The sequence below is a fragment of the Muscardinus avellanarius genome (genome assembly GCF_963383645.1).
Source record: "Muscardinus avellanarius genome assembly, chromosome: 2".
NCBI lineage: Eukaryota > Metazoa > Chordata > Mammalia > Rodentia > Gliridae > Muscardinus > Muscardinus avellanarius.
In genome coordinates this window covers 124059030-124085143 of record NC_137787.1, presented here as the reverse complement: position 1 = coordinate 124085143, position 26114 = coordinate 124059030, and positions in this window count along the sequence as shown.

The following is a 26114-nucleotide window of genomic DNA, read 5'->3' as shown; positions in this document are numbered from 1 at the left end:
ATTATAACCAGTAGGGCAACAGTAGTGTCCCTAGGGCATTAAAGATCAGCCTGCCAGGCTACAATCTCCAAACATAATCTCTGGCCCACTGAGTTTGGATCTCATGGCATTTGAGGCTGGAGACCAGTGGTCCTCAGTGTTTTATCTGATTGTAATCAGAAGAGCATAGGTGGGGATCCTGAGACATTAAAGCTTAGCCAGCCAGGCCACAGACTCAGAGAGTTATAGTCTCTGGACTGCCTGAGTTTTGGCCAGAAGAGCATGGAGGCCTGCAGCCAATTAGAGATTGCTCCTTGCCTGTACTAGCTAAGTACTATATTTTGTTAGAGAGGTTCTGGGAAGATAATTCAAAATTTTTACTATATAAGACAAATTCATTGGGGCAAATATGTGCCCAAAGCACAAGACTTGGAGAACAATAAGCAGATATGGGACTCTCACCCAGAGAAGAAGAGGATGACAACACAACAGAGATAAAAACCTAAGAGTCATGAAAACGTTAGAATTAAGAGCAATGACAAAACTGTGCTGGGGAAAATTGCTCCAGTATTTATTTAGAATAAAATGTGAAGGGCAGTCAGAGTCTGGGTGCCATGCAGGCATTTAGGCAGGGAGAGGTAGTAGTTTTGCCTGTTACTCCTCAGAGCGCCCTCTCCCCTCTGCTCTTTGTCCTAATGTTTACCCACTGTAAAGCCTTTAGCCTTAAAATATGTAGAGATAATTAAAAGCCCTAAGGCCACAGTGACTATTTGGTGATAGCAAGGGCCTTATACCTTGCTCTTAGAGATTATACCCAACTATGCTGGCTATAATTTGTACCTCTGTTTTCCTTCTAATCATTGGGACCCAGCCTTGGGAAATGTATTAGCTTCAAAGCACCCTTAGCTGATGGACAACGGATATAGCACAGGTAGAAAAAGATAGATCATTAACTCCTGCACTTAGTAAGTGTACAGCCCGGAGACAAGGAGGCACCACCTGCCTAGGAAATAAGTTATTAGCACATTGCCTTGGCAACACTGATAAGAACATACCAACATAGATAACTGTATTTAAGGTCCAGGGTCAGAAATGGAGACAGAGCTCCATTTTCAGATTTTGCAGTGTGTCTTTTCTTCTCCTTTCTTTCTATTTTCCACTGACTTTATAATAAAGATTTCTTGAAGCTGTAGCCAAGCTATTAGTTTTAATTTCCTGATTGGATTTATCTATTTGAATCAAGGAAAAGAGCCCTCAGTACCATTACAGCTCTATCAGAAACAATAAACTCCTTACAACTTCACAACAATGGAGATCACCAATACAGAGATGCAGAAAATGTCAGAATTAAGAATTTTTATGTTTAAGTATGATAAAAGTTATTAGAATTGAAACAAGAGAAAGTATACAGTACATGACAGGACATTATTAATAAAGAAATTGAGACCCTATAGAAGAAACAAAGAGTCCCTCACTGAAATGAAGGAAACAAGTCCTCACTAGAAATCATCACTGGAAGAATAGATTACATAGAATACAGAGTCTCTTAGAAGACATCCCATTCAAAACCAACCACACAGTCAACAATATAGAGAAGGAAATACAACAATACAATGAGAATATTCAAGAAATATGAGATAATATGAAATGACCAAACTTATAGATATTAGGCATTGAAGAAGGTCTAGAAGTACAAACCAAGAGCATGAGAAATTCTTCAGAGAACTCCCAAAATATGGAAAATGAGATGGATATCAACATATAGGAGATATTCAGAAGCCACAAAAGATAAGATCAAAGAACAATTTCTCCATACTACATTAGAATCAAAATGCTAGCATAGAGATTAAGGAGACAATCTTAAATACATTGAGAATAAAAGTAAAGGTGACATTCAGGGGCAAAATAATAAAAATCACTCTGGACTTCATAACCCTAATCATAAAAGACAGGAGGGCTGGGTATGATGTACTACAAACACTGAAAGAATAAATTCCCAACCAAAATTGCTATATCGAGCAAAGATATCTTTCAAAATAGATAAATAAAAACCTTTCAAGACAAGCAGAAATGAAAGGAATTCATAACTACCAAGCTGGCGCTAGAGAAAATACTTAAATTAATAACACACAAAGAAGAATAAAAAAATAAATGCCAAAACCAGAGAAGAAATAGATTCCACAAGACAAACAACTAAGTGAAGAAAAAACACTATATAAAACAGAAAAGGTAAATCAAGATGGCAGGGAAAAAATTGAATATCAATGGTCTAAACTCCCTGACTAAAAGGCATACACACTAGCAATATGGATTAAAGAATATAATTCAACTATATGCTGTTTGCAAGAAACTCATTGTACAGGCAAAGATATAAGCTAAAGGTGAAAGAATGGGAAAAATATTCTATGCATATAGACACTTAAAACAAGCAGGGATAACAACCCTCATATCTGACAAAGCAGACTTTAAGCCAAAATTTAAAGGAAGAGACAAAATGGCTCATTTCTTATTGGTAAAAAGAAAAGTCCAACAAAAAATATAATGATAGTAAACATTTATTCCCCAAATATGGATACATCCACTTTTATAAAATGAAATCTTTGGGACATTAAGATTCAGATAGGTCTCAACAGAATAATATTGGGAGATTTCAACACACCTTTCATGCCACTAAATTAATCTTCTAGAAAAAAGATTATAAAGATTGTTCAGATCCAAAGAATACTATAAAATGAAAGGTCCAAATAGACATGTACAGAATTTCCCATCTAAGAACAGTTGAATGCACATTCTTCTCAGCTGTTCTTGGGAGCTTTTCCAAAATAGACCACATTCTAGTCCACAAAGCAAGTATCAGAAAATTCAAAAGATGCAATATAATTCCTTGCCTCTGTTCAGATTATAATGGAGTGAAAGTAGAAATCAATAAGAAGACTCAAAAGAATTACATATGTACATAGAGATTGAATGATAACACTTCTAATGAGGACTGGATCATAGACAAAATAAGGGAAGAATAAAAAATTCTTACAGTTAGATGATAATAGACACAACATATCAAATCTATGGGGCATTTTGAAGGCAGTAATAGGAGAAAAAATTATAGCACTGAGTACTCACATATAAAAAACAGACCAACATGAAATAACCTAAAAATAAGGATGTCCACTTTCATTACCTTTCATCAATATAGTACTTGACTCTCTAGCCAGAGTGATAAAGCAAGAAAAGGAAATTAAAGGAATACACATAGAAAAAGAAGAGCTGAAATGATTTATTTATAGATGACTTGATTCAATACTTAGAAGATCCAAAAAACCTCAACCAAAAGACTTTTAGAGCTGATTATCAAATTTAGCAAAGTAGCAGGATACAAAATTAATGTACAGAAACCAGTAGCTTTTCTATACTTTAATCATGAATACACTGAAAAAAGAAATCTGGAAAACAATTTCATTCATAATAACCTTAAAAACAATAATTTACCAAGGAATAAATCTAATCAAGGAAAATTATAAAATATGCAAGAAAAAACTTGAAGATTGTAGAAAATATAAAGATCTCCCATGCTCTTGGATAGAATAATCATTATCAAAACAAACATTCTACCAAAAGTGATCTACAGAGTCAGTGCAATCCCTATTAAAATACCAATACCATTCTTTACAGAACTAGAAAAATTATTCCTAAATTCATATGGAAAAATGAAAGACACAGAATAGCCAAAGAATACTAGAGAGCTATAGTAGTAAAAAACCAGCTTGGTATTAGCACAAAAGCAGACACACAGGCCAATGAAACAGAATAGAAGATACAGAAACAAATCCACACAATTACACAAATGAATTTTTCATAAAATACACAAATAAATTTTTGACAAAAGTACCAAAAACATACTCTCGAGGAATGACAGCCTTTTCAGCAAATGATGTTGGGAAAACTGGTCATCCATTTGTAGAAAAATTGAATTAATACCAAACATCTCACTATGCATAAAAGTTAACTAAAGATGGATCAAAGACCTGGAAATTAGATCAGAGATTTTCAAATTACTAAGGGAACAACACTCCAACATATATTGACTGTTAGAAACTTCCTCAAAAATACCCCCAAAACTCAGAAAATTAAAACAATAAATGGGATGACATTAAATTAACAGTTATTTTGTTCAGCAAATGAATAATCAAGAATGTAAAGAGAGAGAGCCTAGAGAATGGTAGATCCTTGTCATCCACTTCTCTGTTAAAAAATCAATGTCTAGCATATACAAAGAACTGAAAAGACTTTACATTAAAAAAAGCCCAATTGAGAAATGGGCAATTGAACTACAGATACACTTCACCAAAGAAGAGATACAAAGGCAAATGCATAAAAAATGCTCAACATAATTAGCAATCAGAGAGATGAAAGTCAAATCTACACTGATTCCATCTAATCCAAATCAGAATGGCAATCACCAAGAAATTAAACAATAAATGTTGGTGAGGATATGGGGAAATAGGAATTCTTCTACACTCTGGTGTATATTATTTCAGCTGCAATGGAGATAAGTGTGAAGATTCCTCAGAAAACTGGAGATGGATCCATCATATGATCCAGTTCTACCACTTATGGGTATCATTCCAAAGGGACTGATATCAGAGAACTACAGTAATATATGCATATCCATGTTCATAGCAGCAAAATTTACAATAACCAAATTATAGAACCAACCTAGGTGTCTATCAACAGATGATTGAATTATGAAATCATGGGAAATACACACAATGGAATTCTACTCGGCAATAAAGAACAAAATTATGTCATTTGCAAGAAAATGGAATGTCCTGGAGAACATTGTGTTAAATGAGATTAGCCAGTTACAGAAAGTGAAGGGGAATATGTTTCCTCTAATATGCAGAAGCTAAGAAGTGATGGAGATACTAGAGAGATTCCAGCTAATGGAGGAGAAACTTCAGTGGAGCCAGGGAGGTGGTCTAGGGGAAGGGGAGTGGGAAGAGTGAGGATCAATAAAAGAATTACTACCATTGGCTTTGTGTACATATGTGAAAATACCAATGTCAGTCTCATTACTCTGTGCAAGGAAAGGGGAATGGGGAGGGAGCTGGGAGGGAACCACCAAATTCTGTGTTCGTGTATGTCACTGTCAATATGATTTACATTATGATGTGAGACTACAATGCAACAATAAAAGTATATTAAAAAGGAAGCAATATCTAACTCTTCCTGTCTCTCTTATCTGTCTTCTGTAAATTTCCCTTCAAATTTCATAGTAAAAAAACAGAAATGAGTCTGCTGGATTCAAAAGAGATATACTAAACTCCCTCTTTCTAAAAGGAGAAGGAAAAATCTAGACTCAGTATAAGTTGTCTCTGCAGTAATATATGTATACTCATGTTCATAGAATCACAATTCATAAGAGCCAGATCATGGAACTGACCTCGGTGGCCATGAAGAGATGATTTGATTACAAAATTATAGGAAATATACACAATGGAATTCTACTCAACAATGAAGAACAAAATTGTGTCAAAAACAGGAAAACGGGTGAACCTGGAGAACATTATGCTAAGTGAAATTAACCAGTCACTGAAATTGAAAGAGGGACTTTAGATATTGGAAGGGAAACTCCAATGGAGTGATGGAGGGATATATGGGAAAGTAGTTGTGGGAGAAAGAGAGAATTAATGAAGGAAACACTTCCACTGATGTTATATATGAAATGACCAATCCTAATATTAATATCATGTATAGGGAAGAGGTGGAAACTGGGGGGAAGTTCATCAAGTATGCTGTGTGAAAGTATGTCCCTAGCACTCTGAACTATATTATTATGTTTTCTTACATGTTAATGGTTAAAGAAGCTGTGGCAGATTTTTGTTTACTGATTTTGTACCCAACCACCTTACTAAATGCACACGCATACACACACACACACACACACACACACACACACGTATATGTATATATACAGTATACTTATAATGTTAGTACTTGGGAGGCTGAGACAGAAGGATCACAGGTTTGAAACTAGCCTCAGAAACTTAGCGAGACACTGTTTCCAAATTAAAAAGTCCTGGAGGTGTGGCTGGGAAGTAGAATGCCTTTGGGTTCAATTCCTAGCAAAACACACACATACACACACACACACACACTCATACTCATATATATATATATATATATATATATATATATATATATATATGACCCTACATCAAATGTATATATTTTTTCAGATAGTCAATTATTTTTCTAGAAGCAGGGTAATTAAAAATAAACTTTCACCAGTTTTAACTATTTATTGCATATTCAGAGAGTAGAAGGGAGGACATTACAATTGTGTTTGAGGTTTCAGTTCTTTCCACACATCTAAGTTATCACCTTAAAAGTTTTATTCTGCTTCTCTTTTCATTTTTTTCTTTTTTAATTGGTGCATTATATTCATACATCATATTGGGGTAAAGAACTTGTGTGTACAGACATGTACACATCACCGATTTAGCCCCTACCCAATTCCCACTCCATTCCTTCCCCGTCCCTCCTTTCCTTAATTGACTTAGTGGTTGACTTCGATATGTTTAAGTACATTGTGTGTTTTAGAGATTTTCTGCTTCCCCCCTCCCTTCTCCTCCTTTAGGTTGTCTTGTTTGCTCCTCTATAGGATTTCCTTTTTCATCTAGAGTTCCTCCTATGACCCATTTCTCCCTAACTCTCACATATTAGGAAAAGCATCTCATTTCTTATTTTTTGTGACTGACTAATCTCACTTAGCATAATTTCCTCAAGTTCCATCCATTTCCCTGAAAATGATGTAATTGAGGGTTTTTTAAATGGCTGAGTAAAATTCCATTGTGTACATATCCCACAGTTTTGTAATCCATTCATCTGTTGATGGACATCTTGGCTGGTTCCATAGTTTGGCTATGGTGAATTGTACAGCTAGGAACATAGATACACATGCATTAGTTTGGTAGTTTGGTTTCCTATCTTGTGGAATAGGAAAATGGTAGATTTGTTCCCATTCTTCTGAGGATTCTCCATACTGTTTTCCAAAGTGGTTGCACTAATTTGCAATCCCACCAACAATGTTTTAGAGTTCCCACTTCTCCATATCCTCGCCAGCATCTATTGTTGTTTGTGTTTTGAATGATTGCCATTCTAGTTGGAGTTAGGTGAAATCTTAGGGTAGTTTTGATTTGCATCTCTGTGATTGCCAGTGATGTTGAGCATTTTTTCATGCATTTATTGGCCATTTGAATTTCTTCTTCCATGAAGTGTCTATTTAGTTCATTTGCCCATTTTGTTATTGAATGCTTTGTTTTCTAGTGTTGAGTTTCTTGAGTTCTCTGTATATTCTAGATATTAGTCCTCTATCAGAGGGGTAGGTGGCAAAAATCTTCTCCCATTCTGTTGACTCTCGGGTGAGGTTCTTGACAGTTTCCTTTGCTGAACAGAAGCTCTTTAGTTTCATGCAATCTCACGTATTGATTCTCCTTTTAATTTGTTGTGCCTTTTGGGTCTTGTTGAGAAAGTTTTTATCTGTGCCTATGTGTTGCAGTGTTAGACCTATGCCCTCTTCAAGGAGCTTCAAGGTCTCTGGTTTGATTTCCAAGTCTTTGATCCATCTTGAATTGACTTTTGTACAGGGTGAGAAAGTGGGATTATTTTTCAATTTTCTGCAAATGGTTAACCAGTTTTGCCATCGCCAATTGAAGAGGCTATCTTTTTTCCAGTGTATGTTTTTGGCCCCTTTGTCAAAAATCAATTGGCTGAAAGTGTGTGGACTTGTTTCTCGGTCTTCTATTCTGCTCCATTGGTCTATATATCTGTTCTTTTGCCAGTACCATGCTGTTTTTATTACAAAACATTGGCTTTGTAGTAGAGTTTAAAGTCAGGTATTGTGATTCCTCCTGAATGATTTTTGTTGCTGAGAACTACCTTGGCCATTCTGGGCTTTTTGTTATTCCAGATAAATTTAAGGACTGATTTTTCTATGTCTGTGAGGAATGATCTTGGTAGTTTAATGGGCATTGTTTTAAATCTGTAGATCACTTTTGGGAAGATGGCCATTTTAAGGATATTTATTCTGCCAATCCATGAACATGGAAAATCCTTCCATATTCTAAGATCTTGGATTTCTTTTTTCAGTGTTTTATAATTTTCTTTGTAGAGTTCTTTTACCTCCTTGGTCAAGTTTATTCCTAAGTATTTTATTTTTTTGTGGGAGATCCTGAGTGGAAGTGTTTTCTGAATTTCTTTTTTAGTGGATTTATGGTTGGTGTACAGGAAACCTTCTGATTTTTTAAAATTGATTTTGTATCCAGATACTTTGCTGAATTTGTTGATCAGTTCTATAAGCCTTTTGGTTGAGTTTGTTGGGTTTTCTAAATATAGTATCATGTCATGTGCAAATACTGAAAGTTTGAGTTCTTCTTTTCCTATTTATACTCCTTTGATTTCCTTTTCTTGCCTTATTGCTTTGGCTAGAGTCTCTAGTACTATATTGAAGAGAAGTGGTGATAGTGGACATCCTTGTCTTGTTCCAGTTTTTAGGGGGAATTCTTGAAGTTTTTCCCCATTTAATATGTTGGCTGTGGGCTTATTGTAGATTGCCTTAATAATGTTGAGATATGTCCCTTCTATTTCAATTCTCTGCAGTGTTTTTATCATAAATGGATGTTGAATTTTATCAAATGCTTTTCCAGTGCCTATTGAAATGATCATGTGGTTCATTATCTTTTCATGTGGGGTCATTTTTTAGATTTACTTTCCAACAACAACAATTTCTTGTTTATTTTCCTACTTTCTGCCATTGTTTTTTCTTGTTTCTGGCTAATGTAGACATTATTCTAGCGTTTCATAGGCAATCATGATAAAAATCGCTAAGAACTTATTTTCTACCATCTATGTTAAATTTTTTTACTAATTAATTTTATCATCTATTAATGGGTAATAGTTTTCTTTCTTAATTATTTAATTTAATAGTTTTCTTTTTAAATTTAATACTCTTGATGTTTGAATTCACAGACAAAGCATATTACTCTTCCTGGAAACATCTGTTGATATTTCTTCTGTTTTCTTTATATCACAACAATTATATTTATTCATTTTTCTACTGGAATGTTTTTATTTTTTTCGACTAAAAGGATTTCTTGATATATTAAAATCAATTGTTAGCTACATATGTTGTATGTGTCTCTTCCTGCCTGATAACTTGCTCTGATTAGTCTTTCAGGCATGTTCTGAACAGAAGTTCATCCCAGATTATTTCCATAAGGGTTTTTAAGTATCACAGTTTCTGAGATCTTGTTCATATGCTTGATAATATTAGTATCAGATTTTTATATTTACTTGACAATTTGAAAAGATATAGCATTTTAAATTTAAAAGTCTTTTATGTTCATATTTAAAAATGAACATCACTATCTTCCTGTAGCTTGTAGTTCTGTTGAACAGAACTCAATTCTGGTTTCTTGAAGGTAATAGGCCTTTTCTCCTTTTGAAAGATTGAGATCTTACTGGAATGGGGAAATCTCCAGATCAATGATTCTCTAAGTCTGATCCTTCTTTGGGGAACTCTAAGAAATGCAGATTCTGGCACTTCAATCCCAACTGAATAAAAAATCCCTGGGGGTGAATCCCAGCAATCTGTATTGTTTTTTTGCTGGACCTCTTAGATGAATCTGATGCATACAAAAGTTAAAACAATTGTTGTAGATCCTTGCTACTACTGAAAATGAGGTCCATAGTTCAGCATCACCAGTTGCATACATAAACTTGTCCAACTTTATTCAGTGTTTAATTATGGTGGTTGCACATCCACAGATGATATTCTCAGTAGAGGTGATGAAAACTTAACTTTCCTGCCTCGTTAAATTTTATTGAAATCATTTGCAAGATGCTGGTTTTGCCAACTATTCTAGAAAGTTTATGTTAAAGTTTGATGTGTGTTCTCAGTACTTGGAAGGCTGGGAAAGGAGGATCACAGGTTTGAGGACAGCTTCAGCTACTTAGGCATCTGCAACTTAGTGAGACCCTGTTTCAAAGTAAAGATTAAAAAATAGGGGTAGGGGTGTAGCTTGGAGGAAGAATGCCCCTGGGTTCAACCCCTAGTGCTGCAAAAATAGTTTGATGTGTGTTATTTTATTCTATAGTAAGTACAATGGATTTTTAGATACTGACTTACAGCACCATCATTTTATATTAATCACTGGAAACACTGAACTTTGCAGTGGTGCATTAAACTTTTATGATTTCTTCCTTTTGGGTTTTATTTTATAGGCTTTGCCAGAAACATCTGACTTGAACACTGAAGGACAGTTGTCAAGCCTAGCTGGAAAAATTGAATGTGAAGAACCTACTCGTCAGTTCAATGTTTTTGTTGGGACTTTGTGTTTAAATGGTAGAAGGTATTATCTTTTTCTTCTCAAATATTTTTTCTCTTCTGGAGCATAGAATATGGCAGTGTCTTTTATGTTAACTGATAGTGAAAACAATGCACTTGTCCATAGATTACTTGACTTGGAAATATCCTGATGCTTCTATGTAAATAATATAGGTGGAAATGTATAGCACTTTTAAAATATAGGTGGAAAATGTACAGCACTTTTAAAATCAGCCTACCAGTGTATCAGTTAGCTTCATGTTACTATAATAAAATACCTGAGAATCATTAACCTACAAAGAGAAAAGTTCACTGTGGCTCCCAGTTAGGGAGGGTTCCAGTCCAAGATTGGGTGGTCCTATCACTTTGGGCCTTTGGCAAGGATGGCACATCATGGTGGGAGTGTGGGGCAAAGCAAACCACTTACATCAAGAACCAGAAGACAGAGAAGAGAGACAGGCAGAGCCTGAGTTTCTACGACACCCATGATGAGCTCAAGACCTCCCACTCACCCCTTTTTCTAAGGGTCCTCTGAGCAACATCATTCTCATCTCCCCTCCCACATGGTCCTCTGGGCAACATCATTCACATCTTAAAAACAACCAACAAAGCCAGAGCTAGAGAAGTTAAGTCCACATTGTCTTTGACTATAAGCCCTTAGCATATCACATGGGGTGAATCAGCAAGTGAAGGACAAGCCAAAGGATTTAGCTTGAGTTTTTACCTCTGCATGGTTTGCACATAAGACTTCCATATAGAAAGTCATCCAGTGCTGGAGGTAAGAAGATCAAGTAATTTTGACAGCCCTGTCTGTCCTCTGTGCTCTCAGCTTCCCCAGAAAACCCTGTTATCAGGCTACTAAATGGGCACACAGGTATCTATTGTGTCTGCAACATTATTTCTGACAAAACTTATAGTCACCACAAGCATAAGAGATGATTTTTTTTTTCTCTAGTGTCTTTTAGTAGTACTCGGGATTGAGCCAAGGGGCTTTCTACTTCTGAGGGTCTAGCTAAGTTTCTGAGGGACTTGCTAAGGTGTGGAGGCTGGTCTCCAACCTGTGATCCTCCTGTCTCAGCCAAGTACTGAGATTGTAGAAGTGTGCTGCCTGCCTGACTTCCTCTCTAAAGGTTTTTAACTGACAGAGCTCTGGAGGGTGAGAAATACTAAGACTGTATTTCCCCCATGCCCTTTTAGAAATAAATGCTTTTTATGTAGAAGCATTTGTTATTAGCCTCAAAAGTTGAAGTTGAAAAAAGGAAATATATGTAAGGCTAAAGCCTTTTTTTAACATTGTGAAAAGAGATAACTTCCTTGGTATTTTATAAATGCTTGTTTGTTTGTTTGTTTTTTAGTCTTTTTCCAGTTGGGCCTGAACAACTCTTGCTGAGAGGCACACAGCTAAAAAATACTGAGTGGATCATTGGCCTTGTCGTTTACACTGGATTTGAAACCAAACTCATGCAGGTAAAATAGTCTGCAGAGACAACTTATACTGAGTCTAGATTTTTCCTTCTCCTTTTAGAAAGAGGGAGTTTAGTATATCTCTTTTGAATCCAGCAGACTCATTTCTGTTTTTTTACTATGAAATTTGAAGGGAAATTTACAGAAGACAGATAAGAGAGACAGGAAGAGTTAGATATTGCTTCCTTTTTAATATACTTTTATTGTTGCATTGTAGTCTCACATCATAATGTAAATCATATTGACAGTGGCATACACGAACACAGAATTTGGTGGTTCCCTCCCAGCTCCCTCCCCATTCCCCTTTCCTTGCACAGAGTAATGAGACTGACATTGGTATTTTCACATATGTACACAAAGCCAATGGTAGTAATTCTTTTATTGATCCTCACTCTTCCCACTCCCCTTCCCCTAGACCACCTCCCTGGCTCCACTGAAGCTTCTCCTCCATTAGCTGGAATCTCTCTAGTATCTCCATCACTTCTTAGCTTCTGCATATTAGAGAAAACATATTCCCCTTTACTTTCTGTAACTGGCTAATCTCAATTAACACAATCTGCTCCAGGTCCTTCCATTTTCCTGCAAATGACATAATTTTTTTCTTCTTTATTGCCGAGTAGAATTCCATTGTGTGTATTTCCCATGATTTCATAATTCAATCATCTGTTGATAGACACCTAGGTTGGCTCTATAATTTGGTTATTGTAAATTTTGCTGCTATGAACATGGATATGCATATATTACTGTAGTTCTCTGGTATCAGTCCCTTTGGAAAGATACCCCAAAGTGGTAGAACTGGATCATATGATGGATCCATCTCCAGCTTTATGAGAAATCTTCACACTGATCTCCATAGTTACTGAACTAATTTAGAGTCCTACCAACAGTGTAAAGAGTTCTAGTTTCCTTACATTATTGCCAACCTTTATTGTTTTTTATGTGTTTTCATTGTTTTTTGTATATGTTTGGCACCTTTTTCAAAATTCAATTGGTTATAAATGTGTTGATTTGTTTTTATAATTTCTGTTCTGTTACACTGGTCTATGTGTCTGTTTTGTGTCAATATCATGCTGTTTTTTAAAGTACTATAAGTCTGTAGTATAATTTGAAGTCAGGAATTATGATTCTTCCCTGCCATGGTTATTATTGCTGAGAATTGCTTTGGCTATTCTGGGTCTTTTGTTTCTCCATATGAGATTTACAATTGATTTTTGTAGGTCTGTGAAGAATATTTTGATAGAGATTGAATTTACTCTGTAGATAACTTTTGGTATAATGGCTATTTTGGTAATATTTAATCTGCCTATCCAAGAGCTAGGGAGATCTTTCTATCTTCTAAGATCTTCATTTTTTTTCTTTAGAGTTTCATAATTTTCTTTATAGAAGTATTTTACCTCCTTTATTAGGTTTATTCCTAGGTATTTTACTGGTTTTGAGGTTATTGTGAATGAAATTGTGAATGAAATTTTTATGGATTTCTTTCTCAGTGAATTTATGGTTGGCATATAGAAAAGCCACTGATTGTTTTAGGTTGATTTTGTATCCAGCTACTTTGCTGGATTTGTTAATCAGCTATACTAGCCTTTTATTTGAGTTTTTGGGTCTTTAAATATAGAATAATTTCATCTACAAATAATGATTTTGATTCTTCTTTTCCTATTTTAATTGCTTTGATATTCTTCTTTTTTCTTACTGCTCTGGCAAGAATCTTGAGGACTATATTGAAAAGGAGTGGTGAGAGTGGGCATCTTTGTTTTGATCCTGATTTTAAGAGAATTTCCTCACTTTTTAAGCCCACAGAATGGGAAAGGATCTTTACCAGCCACCATTCTGATAGGGGGCTAATATCCAGAGTATACAAAGAGCTCAAAAGACTCTACACTGGCAAAATAAACAACCCAATAAAGAAATGGGCAAATGAACTAAATAGACACTTCACAAAAGAAGAGATACAAAGGGCTAATAGATACATGAAAAGATGTTCTTCATCACTGGCCATCAGGGAGATGCAAATCAAAACTACACTGAGATTCCATCTAACCCCAGTCAGAGTAGCAAGCATAAAGAAATCAAACAACAACAAATGCTGGCGAGGATGTGGGGAAAGAGGAACTCTTTTACACTGTTGGTGGGAATGCAAACTAGTTCAACCACTATGGAGATCTGTGTGGAGATTCCTAAGAAAGTTGGGAATAGATCCACCATATGATCCAGCTATACCACTCCTGGGTATCTTTCCAAAGGGGATGAATTCAGAGAAATATAGCAACATATGCATACCTATGTTCATAGCAGCACAATATGTAATAGCCAAAATATGGAACCAACCCAGATCACCATCAACAGATGAATGGATAGCAAAACTGTGGGAAATACACACAATGGAATTCTATTCAGCCATAAAGAAGAACAAAATTATGTCATTTGCAAGAAGATGGAAAGCCCTAGAGAACATTATGTTAAGTGAGATCAGCCAAGCACAAAAGAAGAAGATACATATGTTTCCTCTAATATGCCCAAACTAGGAGACACAAAGAATACCAGTGGGACTCCAGTTATTGAAGGGGAAATACTAGCTAAGTTTGGATGGTAAGATAGGAGAGGAGGATGGTCGGTTTTGATTAACGAGGGTCTACACCTGAACATGTGTAAAACTATGAATAAGTCATGGTTAACCTGGACAGCCATTGGTGGGAGGGGGGAAAGGAAAACGGGGGCGGGGGAGGGGAGGGCATCAAATATAGTGTAAATGTATACTATTTACGTTCAATAAAATAATTGTTTAAATTAAAAAAAAAAGAATTTCCTCACTTTTTTCCCCATTCAAAGTGAAGTTGGCTTTGGGTTTATTTATATTGCCTTAACATTGTAGAGGTACATTCCTTCAATTCCAACTTTCTGCAGTGTTTTTAACATGAATGGGTGTTAGATTTTGTCAAGTGCTTTTTCAGAGTCTATTGAGATGATCATGTGATTTTTGTCCTTAGTTTTATTTAGGTGGTTAATAATATATATTGACTTATATAAGTCGAACCCTTCTATTTCTGGGATGAAACCAACTTGGTCATGGTGTACAATTTTCTTGATGTGGTTTTGAGTGCACATGGGTAGTATTTTGTTTAAAATTTTGCATCTATGTTCATCAATGATATTGGTCTGTAATTTTCTTTTCTTGAAGGATCTTTATTTGGTTTTGGTGATATTGGCCTCATAGAAGGAGTTCGGAAGAAGTCCATCTCTTTTAATTTCATGGAATAACTTCTTCTGTGTATCCCCCACCGCCACCTCCGCGGGGTGATTTACAAAGTCACAGACCCAGCAAGTCTGTTCATTGTCACACAGGTCCCTGTGGCCACACAGGGCAGTCTCCTGCTGGGAGGGTTTGTTAACTCACAGTTTTGATGAGTGCTGCTTGGATCCCTGCAAATAGAGATGAGTTTAGCTGCAGCTATAGGATCTATCTGGGATGTCTAGATAGTTGAATCTTTGTCGAGCATAGAGAGTAAAGTAGGACCAATTTTGATGATGGTCCATAGTCACTGGTCCATAAGATTCTGCTGCTCTATTGCTGGAGTTTATCTCTGGGAGCTGCTGTTCCCATAAGCTGCCAGTCCATTATGGCCTTGGCAAGACAGTGCTACCACTGCTCTCTAGATAATTCTTTTGAATTTTAAAAACAATTGCTCATCTAACATTTATTACCTACGACACAATTGTCCTGTTTTTACACTATGGTTCTTCTTTTGTCTCTTGTTTGGTGTGTATGTGTGTGTGTGTGTGTATGCGCGTGCGCACGCGTGCATGTGCTGTCCCTACAGAACACCGTCAAGTCATCTCTCAAGAGGTCGAAAGTAGAGAAGGTCACCAACGTGCAGATTCTTGCTTTGTTTCTGCTGCTCTTCGTCATGTCGGTGGTGAGCTCTGTGGGGGCCTTGTTCTGGAACAGAGAGAACCAGGCAAACATTTGGTACATATGGAAGAATGGTGAGCATGCAGGAGGCAACCAGCCAACACCCTCGGAACTTGTTATGCTTTGAACTGTCTTTCAAGACTTGTTTCCATGTTTTTGTTTAAGAGGGAGGACACTTAATTTACTCTTGCAAGTGTAATTTAGCCCAGAGGTAGAAGGGTTCCATCCCCAGTAACAACAACAAAAAAAAAGACCCAACAAAAAACAAAGAAAAAAAACTGATTATGAATGAGTACTTTTGTTTTATTATTAAATTTTATTTTGTTGTTTGTTTTAATTTTTATTTTTGGGTTCTAGAAATTGTGCCCAGGGGTCCCCCTTGAGCTATACCCTTAACTGTTTTTTTTTTTTTTTTTTTTTTTGAAAAAGGCTCTCACTAAGTTGCTGAAGTTCTCTTTATGTTCCTGAGGCTGGCCTCAAACATGTGATTCTCCTTTCTCGGGCTCCAAAGTACTGGGATTACAGATGTGCACCGCCATGCCTGGTATGAATTAGTATTAGAAACAGGATATTTGTGTTGGGAGGATATGGTGGAACACAACTGCTTACATTGCAGCCAGGGTTTCACAACCCTTCTTGGAAGCATGTCCCAATGATTTAAGGACCTCCTGCAAGGTCTTACCTCCTTCAGGTTCCATCACCTCCCATAGCACCAGTCTGTGAGGCCAGGCACATGGGCTTTTGTGGGTGCATTCTAAAATCAAACTATAGCATCATCTTATTTTGGACCAGACACAAAAACTTAAACAAAAGTTACTGTTATTCTGATTTCTACAAAATATGCCAAGTTCTCTCTCCCATAGGAAGTGTCTTCTTTCCTTTGCTGTCAGACTTTTTAAAAGAGGAGGTAACCTCATAGATTCTATTTCCTGTTCACTTTTGGGCCCATGTCAAAAGTATCTATTAACACATGACCATTGCCTCCTTGGAATCTGGTGGCCAATGCTGGATTGGCAAACTACTGTCTAATGGCCCACCGATTGTTCTTGTGAATAAAGTTTTATTGAAACTCGACCATGCTTGCTTGTTTTTGTGCTGTTTGAGGGTGTCTTCACAGCACAATGCCAGACTTGGATAGCTGTGAATGAGGATGGTCAGCAAAGCTTGAAACATTTACCCTCTGGCTGTTACTGAGGTTGTTTCTTGCCCTCTGGCCTACAAAGTCTAATCAAACCTCCTCCATCAGGGTATACCAGGACATTTATTACCTGGCCCATCCTATGGCACGAGATCCCACCTCTCTCCTTTGCACTTACTCTCCCCTAAGAGAGAGCAGCTGGCCTGGACATCTTCTTAAAGACACTTCTGTCACAGGCTGTTTCATATCTCTAGGATTTCTTCAGCTTTAACCACACCTCTGGTCCCTCCTTGTCTGAGACCTTCATTGAGGCCCAGGTGAGGCATTGTCTCCTCCGGTGCTATCTCCTTTATCCTCCTTATCCCCACTCATCACCTAGGCATCCTCTGGCCTCTGTAATACTATCCTTAATAGAGTTTATGCCATTTTCATGGCTTATTATTGTTTTTCATTTACCTCCCAACCTTCATTTAGATTGCGAAGTTTTGAGGACAGAAATCATCATACCCTTAGACCTTCAAGAACTGTGCCTTTTCATGATAGAAACTCAGTAATTAATTGATTGGCTATAAGAACTAATAGTCAGCAAATAAGAAACAAAACTAAAGTGTTCTGATCCAATCTCTCATCTTATCAGAGTGAAACTGAGACTGTATGTTTACCAAGAAGTACAGAGGAAGTGAGTAAATCTCCTGGAGTAAGAACCTAAGAATCTAGAATTCACTCCACATACATCAATCTTTCCAGGATGCTCTAGTTCAAAGGAAGAAAATCACATTGAGTAATTAACATTATAACTGTATCTTTAGCAATTAATAAGCCTGGCAAAGCATTGAAAATTTTGTCTTGGACTCCATGTCCCTAAACTGGTCATAGTAACACCTGCCACTAGTTTTCTTTTTTCTTTTGTAATTTTTTATTGGTGCATTGTAGTCATACATCTTAATGGAGAACAAGATGGTAGAGGCACACATGCACACATCACTCATTTAGCGCTTCCCCGATTTCCACTCCTTTCACAGTTTTTATTGAAACAATTCAGAAGGCACTTTTGGATTATAGACTCTGTGAGAGATCTCATTATTAAGAGTATTGTTACTTCCTTCCCTCCTTCATGTTTGGCTTAGTCATTGACTTTGATATATTTGTTAATGTACATAATGTACATTAGAGAATTCCCCTCTCCACCCCTCCCATCCTCCTGAGGTTGCCTTATTTGTTTATCTATAGTATTTCCTTCTTCATCTAGAGTTTCTCCTATAACTCTTTTTCTCCCTAACTGATGTTTATTAGGGAGAACATCTAATTTTTTACTTTTTGTGACTGACTAATCTCACTTAGCATAATGTTCTCCATTTTCATCCATTTCCCTGTAAATGACATAATTTCGTTCTTCTTTATAGCTGAGTAAAATTCCATTGTGTACATATTTCATAGTTTTGTAATCCATTCATCTGTTGATGGACATCTTGGGTGTTGACAATTGTGAATTGAGCAGCTATGAACATAGATACACATGCATTAGTTTGGTAGTTTGGTTTCGTTTCTTTTGGGTAGATACCCAGAACGGGTATTGCTGGATCATATGGTAAGTTTGTTCCCATTTTTCTGAGGATTCTCCATACTGTTTTCCAAAGTGGTTGCACTAATTTGCAATCCCACCAACAACGTATTAGAGTTCCCACTTCTCCACATCCTCACCAGCATTTGTTGTTGTTTGTGTTTTGAATGATTGCCATTCTAGTTGGAGTAGTTGGATTGCCATTCTAGTAGGAGAAATCTCAGGGTAGTTTTGACTTGCATTTCTCTGATTGCCAATGATGTTGAACATTTTTTATTGAATTTATTGACCATTTGAATTTATTCCTTTGTGAAGTGTCTATTTAGTTCACTTACCCATTTTTGATTGGGTTATTTGTTTTTTTAGTGTTGAATTTCGTGAGTTCTCTATATAGTCTAAATTTTAGTCCTCTGTTGAAGTAGTAGTTGGCAAAAATCTTCTCCTGTTCTATTGGCTCTCAGTTAAGGTTCTTGATGGTTTCCTTTGCTGTACAGAAGCTCTTCAATTTAATGCAATCCCATGTATTGATCCGCCTTTTTGTTTCTTGTGCCTTCGGGGTCTTATTGAGAAAGTTTTTGTCTGTGCCTATGTTTTGCAGTGTTGGACCTATGCCCTCTTCAAGGAGCCTCAAGATCTCTGGTCTAATTTCCAAGTCTTTGATCCATCTGGAATTGACTCTTATGCAGGGTGAGAAAGTGGGGTTTATTTCCATTTTTCTGCATATGGTTATCCAGTTTTGCCAACACCATTTTTTGAACAAGCTATCTTTTTCCCAGTGTATGTTTTTGGCATCTTTGTCAAAAATCAATTGGCTGTAAGTGTGGATTTGTTTCTGAGTCTTCTATTCTGTTCCATTGGTCTATGTATCTGTTTTTGTGCTAGTACCATGCTGTTTTTATTACTATGGCTTTGTAGTATACTTTAAAGTCAGGTATTGTGATTCCTCTTGCATGGTTTTTATTGTTGAGAACTACTTTGGCTATTCTGAGTTTTTTGTTGTGCCAGATGAATTTAAAGACTTTTTTTTATGTCTGTAAGGAATTATCTTTGTAATTTAATGAATATTGCATTGAATCTCTAGATCACTTTTGGAAGTATGGCCATTTTGATATTTATTTATTATTCATTTTATGTCTTTTTATTGGGGCCATTTATGTTCAGTGTGATTATTGAGAGATGGTTTTTAATTTTTAACATATTGAGATTTAACTTCTGTTTGATGTAATGTTTGTTCTTTGCTTAGTTGTTTGATGGGTGGAAATTCTTGTTTCTCTGCTTCTGGTGTGTATTACTTATTTCTTCTTTGCAGTTAATCTCTTAGAGTATTTTTTCTAGTGCTGGTTTGGAAGACATAAATTCTTTTAGCTTTTGTTTGTTGTGTAAGATTTTTCTTTCCTTGGGTAATTTGAGAGATAGTTTTTTTGGGTAAAAAATTTTTGGCTGCAAGTTGTTTTCTTTTAGAGTTTGGAATATGCTACTCCAGGCTCTTTTGGCTTTTATGACTTGGTTTTGTAAGTCTAGAGTGATTCTAATTGGTTTAAGTAATTCTGATTGACCACATTCAAAGCGGCCTCTGAATGTCACTTGGTCTTTTGTTTTTGTTGCCTTTAAGATTCTCTTCTGAGCTGGGTATGTTGGCCCATGCTTGTAATCCTCACGCAGGTTCGAAGCCAGCCATGCTGGCTTAAGAGATCCTCCTTCCAAATTTAAAAAGTAGAAAAATAGGTCTCGGAGTGTGGCCCAGAGGTAGATGGGTTTCCAGGAAAAAATACCACCAAAAAAAATAAATAAATAAATTTTAAAAAAAGAATTAAAAAAAAAGGGCGGGGGTATAGCTTGGAGGTCTAATGCCCTTGTGTTCCATCCCCAGACTTGCAAAAAAAAAAAAAAAAAAAAAAAGATTCTCTTCTGCCGGGCATGATGGCACATGTTTGTAATCCATGTGCTTGGGAGGTGGAGACAGGAGGATCACGTAGGGTTGAAGCTGGCCTTTCTGGCTTAAGAGACCATGTTTCCAAATAAAAATATAAAAAAATAGGTCTGGGAGTGCAGCTCGGAGGTAGAAGGGTTTCCAGGAATCCCAGTACCACCAAAAAAAAAAAAAAAAAAAAAAAAAAAAAAAAAAAAAAATCTCTTGATTCTCTTCTTGGCTTCTAAAGGGGTTTTTGTAAGTTTCCTGTGCCTGTGTATTGACCTCTTGCTCTGTGTTTAGAAAATTTTCTGATATTACTTTTTTGAAAATATTATTGATCCCTTTGGTTTTACCTTCTATTTACTCTTCTATGCCTATTATTCTTAGGTTAGCTCTTTTAAGATGTGTCTATATTGTTCAATGTCCAATTCATGCTGTCAAATTATTTTTTCTAAATTATATACTATGCATTTGTTTTTGGAGTGATCATCTTCTAAGAGCAAGATTCTATTCTCAAGGTAGTCTAATCTATTGTTTATAGTTTGAATTGATGCCTTTACTTCAATAATTACATCCTTTATTTCTTTAGACTGTCTTTAAATTCTTTTTGAAAGTCCTATATAATTTCTGCTGTTACATTCCTATTTGTCCTTCTTGTGATCGCTTCAATTGTGCTGTCAGATTCTGTTATTGTGGGGCTGTAGGAGCTCATTACTTCCTTGTTATTTCTCCTTCTCATAATTTCAGAAGTTTGTATCTGTTGCTTTTAATAGTTTTCTTTCAGTTTTTGGTGTCAGCTCATATCCCCAAGGGCAAATTGTGTTGGATTCAACAGTGAAGGTTGAGTGAGGAGGGAAGTGAAGTTATAAATGCAAGAATAGGGTTAAGCCACAGATAGGATCAAATAGAATGAGATATGAGTTTGGTAAGGTAGTATATAGTATAGATTAGAGATAGTAAATATGTAGTAGTTGTGATATGAAGTGAATTTGAGAAGAAGCTTGGGAGAGGGGTTTGAAAGGGAGCAAAATAACAAGCATACACACTCATACACAAAACACCAAGAAACAGAAAACAAAACAAAACAACAAAATAATGCAACCCTACAAATATATAAATATTCAGCAGACAGGATCCCTGAAGTCTCTCTTTGTGCAGTCCTTTCTTGCTGCAAGCCTTGTTCTCTGAGTCTTTCTCAATCTATATAGATTGCCAATATAAATTGGCCTGAATCTAGTGTTAAGTATATGTCACCCTCCACACTTTCCATGGATGTGGAGTCTGAAATTTTCCCTGCCTGAATAGGTAGCAGATGCCTCTGGAACTAGTAGTCAGCTAGGGCTGGTCTAGTCTGACTTCTTCCTGTTCACCACGATTGGTTTAGAAAGTCTAGTGGTTCTAATTGGTTTAAGTGATTCTGATCAACCATTCTAAGTAGCCTCTGAATGTCACTTGGTCTTTTGTTTTTGTTGCCTTTAAGATTCTCTCCTTGGCTTCTATGTTTGTCAGTTTGACTATTATGTGGCATGATGAACCTTTTCTCTGATCTTGTCTAAAGGGGGTTTCTGTGGTCTGTGGTGATCCTGGAATCTCCAAGATCTAGTTGGATTTAGTGTTAAGCATAGGTCTTTCTCCAAGCTTTCTACTGATGCAAAGCCTGAGTCTGTCCGGGCCTCTGCTATGTCCAACAGCAGACTCCATCCCCACCTTCGCTGTGTTGAACTACAAAGTCTCAGACCCAGGGAGTTTATTGTGGCTGCTCAAGTCCCTGGGGGTGCTGCACTGACTGTTCTCCCATGGGGACAGCAGGTTCACTTAGGGAGTTGTTGAGTGCCACTCTGGATCTCTGGAGGGCATGATGAGCTCGGCTGCCATGGCTGCAAGTTGTAGCTGATGTTTGTGCAGGAGGAACTGATGGCTTACAATTCCAATGATCTGCAGCTGCTTACTTCATTTAAGTCATTGGTTGTTTTGCTGTGAGTTTCTGGAGTCAAGTGCAAGTAAGGCACTGCAGGTGAGCTGGGTTCTTTTCTGCTCTCTGATCCATCTTCTATGTTTTTTTCCTGCTGTCTTTTACTTATCATGTTCTTTTTTAAGTTGTGGTGTTTTTTTTATTTTGTAAGAATGCTGTTTTTAAGGCAATGGAGATTGAGTGTCAGCAGGACTGATGTGTACTGCTTCCCTTGGTCACCATTTTCCCAGAAGTCACTAGTTTATTAAAAGATTGATTTATAAATGTGAAGTAAGTGATGTAGAAAGTATGCAAGAATAATTGTGACAAACAAGGAACTGCTAGTATGCCCAAGAGAGATGCCAAGAGAGAGCATGAACTGACGTTGAGAGCATGTCGGACTTAACTTGTGGGCTGATGCCATTTAGAAGTCTAGAAATCTTTTAAGTGTCCTAAATTACAGATATATTTTCTTTCAACAAAAATGAAGATAAGATTCAAACTTACAAGTGAAAACTGTTTAAATTTTCTTGTTTATATGGATTTGTGTTTAATAGAATGCATCCGTTTTACCAAATAATTTGTGCTTAGTTCTTTTCAGTTACATCCCTTTTCCACATACTGCATCTATGTAAACTTAATACATGACTGAAATGTGAGGTTTTAGAAAGACACAAGTCAGAGTGTATGGCCCCTGAATACTTTCTAAATATTTTGAAGTCACTTTCTGTGAAATCAGGCTGAATTCTTATAGGCAAACTAGTGTCTCAAATACACTTGCCTTGCTGGGTGCCTTGGCATACAAGGGTCGAGGCTGACCTCAGCAATTTAGTGAGGCCTTCAGCAACTTAGCAAGACCTTGTTTCAATATTAAAACTGATAAAAAAATAAGAACTGGAAATAAAAACTTGAAAGTAGAATGACCTTGGATCAAAAAATTTTTAAATAAAAATAAAAAGCACCTCTTTAAAACTTGAGTGCACCTGTCTGGGCGTGGTGGTGCACGCTTGTAATCCCCGCACTTGGGAGGCAGAGACAGGAGGATCGCACAGGTTCGAAGCCAGCCACGCTGGCTTAAGAGACCCTGTTTCCAAATAAAAATATAAAAAATAGGTCTGGGAGTGTAGCCCAGAGGTAAAAGGGCTTCCAGGAACCCCAGTACCACCACCAAAAAAAAAAAAATGAGTACACCTCTAGATTTTTACAAAGTATTACATTTACCATTTTATTGGACTCACTTACCTTCTTTCCTGAGTTATAAAAATCCCAACTACAATATAAATGTACATATTTATGTGTACACATATACTTAGTTTCCCCAGTGCTGTTTCTTATTGCCCCTACTTCACCCTACTGTTATTTCCAGCAAGACTGTCCTCCTCTCATCTCCTGTGATCTCTGTGCACCTCTTCTTCTGAGACCTTCTCTGGGCCCTCAGCTTCAATGTTGTTGTTGCACTGTTCAACAGTGGGTGCCACCGTGGAATTACTCATGCCATCTTTATATAAGATATTACTCATATCCATCTTTCTTCTTCAGCCTGCCCCATAAACTCCCTGGTGAATCCTGAATCTCAGTGCTACCCATGCTCTATACTATATGGCTGCTGTTTGATTCATTAAAAATGTTTATGTGGGGTGTGGTGCTGCACACTATAATCACAATGCTTGGAAGATGGAGACAAGAAAATTGCAGGTTTGAGGACAGCCTTAGCAACATAGCAAGACTCTGTTTTAAAATAAAAAATCCTGCCGGGCATGGTGGTGCACACATATAATCCCCACGCTTGGCAGGCAAAGATAAGAGGATTGCATAGGTTTGAAGCCATCCTTGCTGGCTTATGAGACCCTGTTTCCAAATAAAAATATAAAAAATAGGTGTCTGGGAGTGTAGCCTGGAGGTAGAAGGGTTTCCAGGAACACCAGCACCACCAAAAATATATAAATAAAATAAAATAAAAAATCATAGGGAGGAAGAAAATGGTGACTGTGGGACACAGCACATTTCAGTAACTGTAATAAACAAAAAATCAACTACTGAGGAGCAAGCTCCTTGACAAGAAAAACAAAGCAGTAAAGATACTTACAAATGAAAACACAAAAATGGGAACCATGGTGAAGAATATTTGAAACTTGCAACAAAAAGCCCGAGTGCACAACTGACCTATTGTGGCAGTCGGTGCCATCTCGATCCACCAGCCTGAACCACAACTGCCAGCTCTGCAGCCCCAAGAAATTCCAGCAAGTAAACCAAAAATTTGAAGTGAAGAAAGTAGCAGCAGAGCTCCAATATCTTAAGTGACCAGCACCATGCTTCAGGGACTAAGAAAAAGATAAAAAGCCCATGCGCTCACCAGAACCTGGCACCTACAGCGGTGCACTGTGCCCTTCAGAGATACTGCCTGCAGGACAGCGAGGTAACTGTGTTGTGTTACTCGGCAGACGACCACCCAGAGCAGCTTCTGGGACCTTGGCGGGCTAAGATCTGGTGGCTCACCCCTAAGGAGGTTGGGTTAGAACCTACAGAGACACAGGAAGAACCCATAGTGGCCAGGGTGCAGTACTGGCAGAGGGTCACAGGGGTTCACTTCAAGATTACACTGGATACCCTCCTCTGGTAGGGAGATGCAGGCCCAGTGCTGGAAGTCACAGAGCCCAGGGTCAGAAGGTGCAGAGCCTAGGGTCAGAGGGCACAGAGCTGATGGCCTGAAAGCACAGAGCACAGGACTGTAAAGCACAGAGTAGAGGTCCTGAAAGTGCAGAGCACAGGGTTGGAGAATGGAGCCCAGGAACAAAGATTACAGAGCCCAGGGAGAAGAGTGCAAAACCTAGGGCCTGAGAGCTCAGGGCCCAGGACCATAAGGCAGAGAGCCCAGGGACAGAGAGCACTGAGGCTAGGGCCAGAAAGTGCAGAATCCTGTGTCTACATGGAACTAATTTACTGTGACAACTGTCAACCTGACACCTGAACGCAAAGAAGTCAAAGGTGAGAAATGTGCAAAACACTCATAAAGTGGGTCCAAAAGCTGACAATAGGTTACAGAACAAATAAGATATATTGTAACATGCTCCAGAATCTACTACATGAACAGACATTATACGGGCCCTGTATATGTAAATTAACAGTACTGGGTTTTTAATTTTTTTGCCTTTGATTGATTTATTCTTATAATTGTTAGGGTTTTTTTTTTGCTTGTTTTTATATGCATGTTTGTTTGCTCCCTATCTCACTCCTTTTACAAGCTTCCTCCCTCTATCCTATCTACTGTCCTCTTAAAATTTTTTTCCCTTACTATATCTCCTTGTTTTATACTCAGACTATTTCATATTTCCATATCTAAATACTCTATATTAACTACAAGAATCCTACTATATTACCATCTCTCATTCTCAACTGGACACTACCTTATTATACTTAAATTTACTCAACAATCATATCCTCTACTTTACCCTATGCCTGTACCCATCACCCAGCTCCTCCCCCTTCACCTAACCCTAACCATTGAAAAAAAACAAACTACTTATCTGTGCATGCACCTGCTGACACCCCCAAGTCCCTACTGCTAATATTGGATCAGATAGGTTATCCACAGACTCACATGTAAAAACAAAGAAAATACCAAGACAACAGAAGCACAAAACCAAGAATTCTGAAAATATGAGAATAAGGAACAGTGAGGAAATAAGGGAAGTAATGAATACTGACCTACAAGAAATGCAAGAAGGAGAATTCCATATGCTGATCTTCAATATGATGAAAGGCCTCACAGTAAGTTTACAGAAAATAAAAGAGGAAATTGAGAGGCTGAGAAAGAA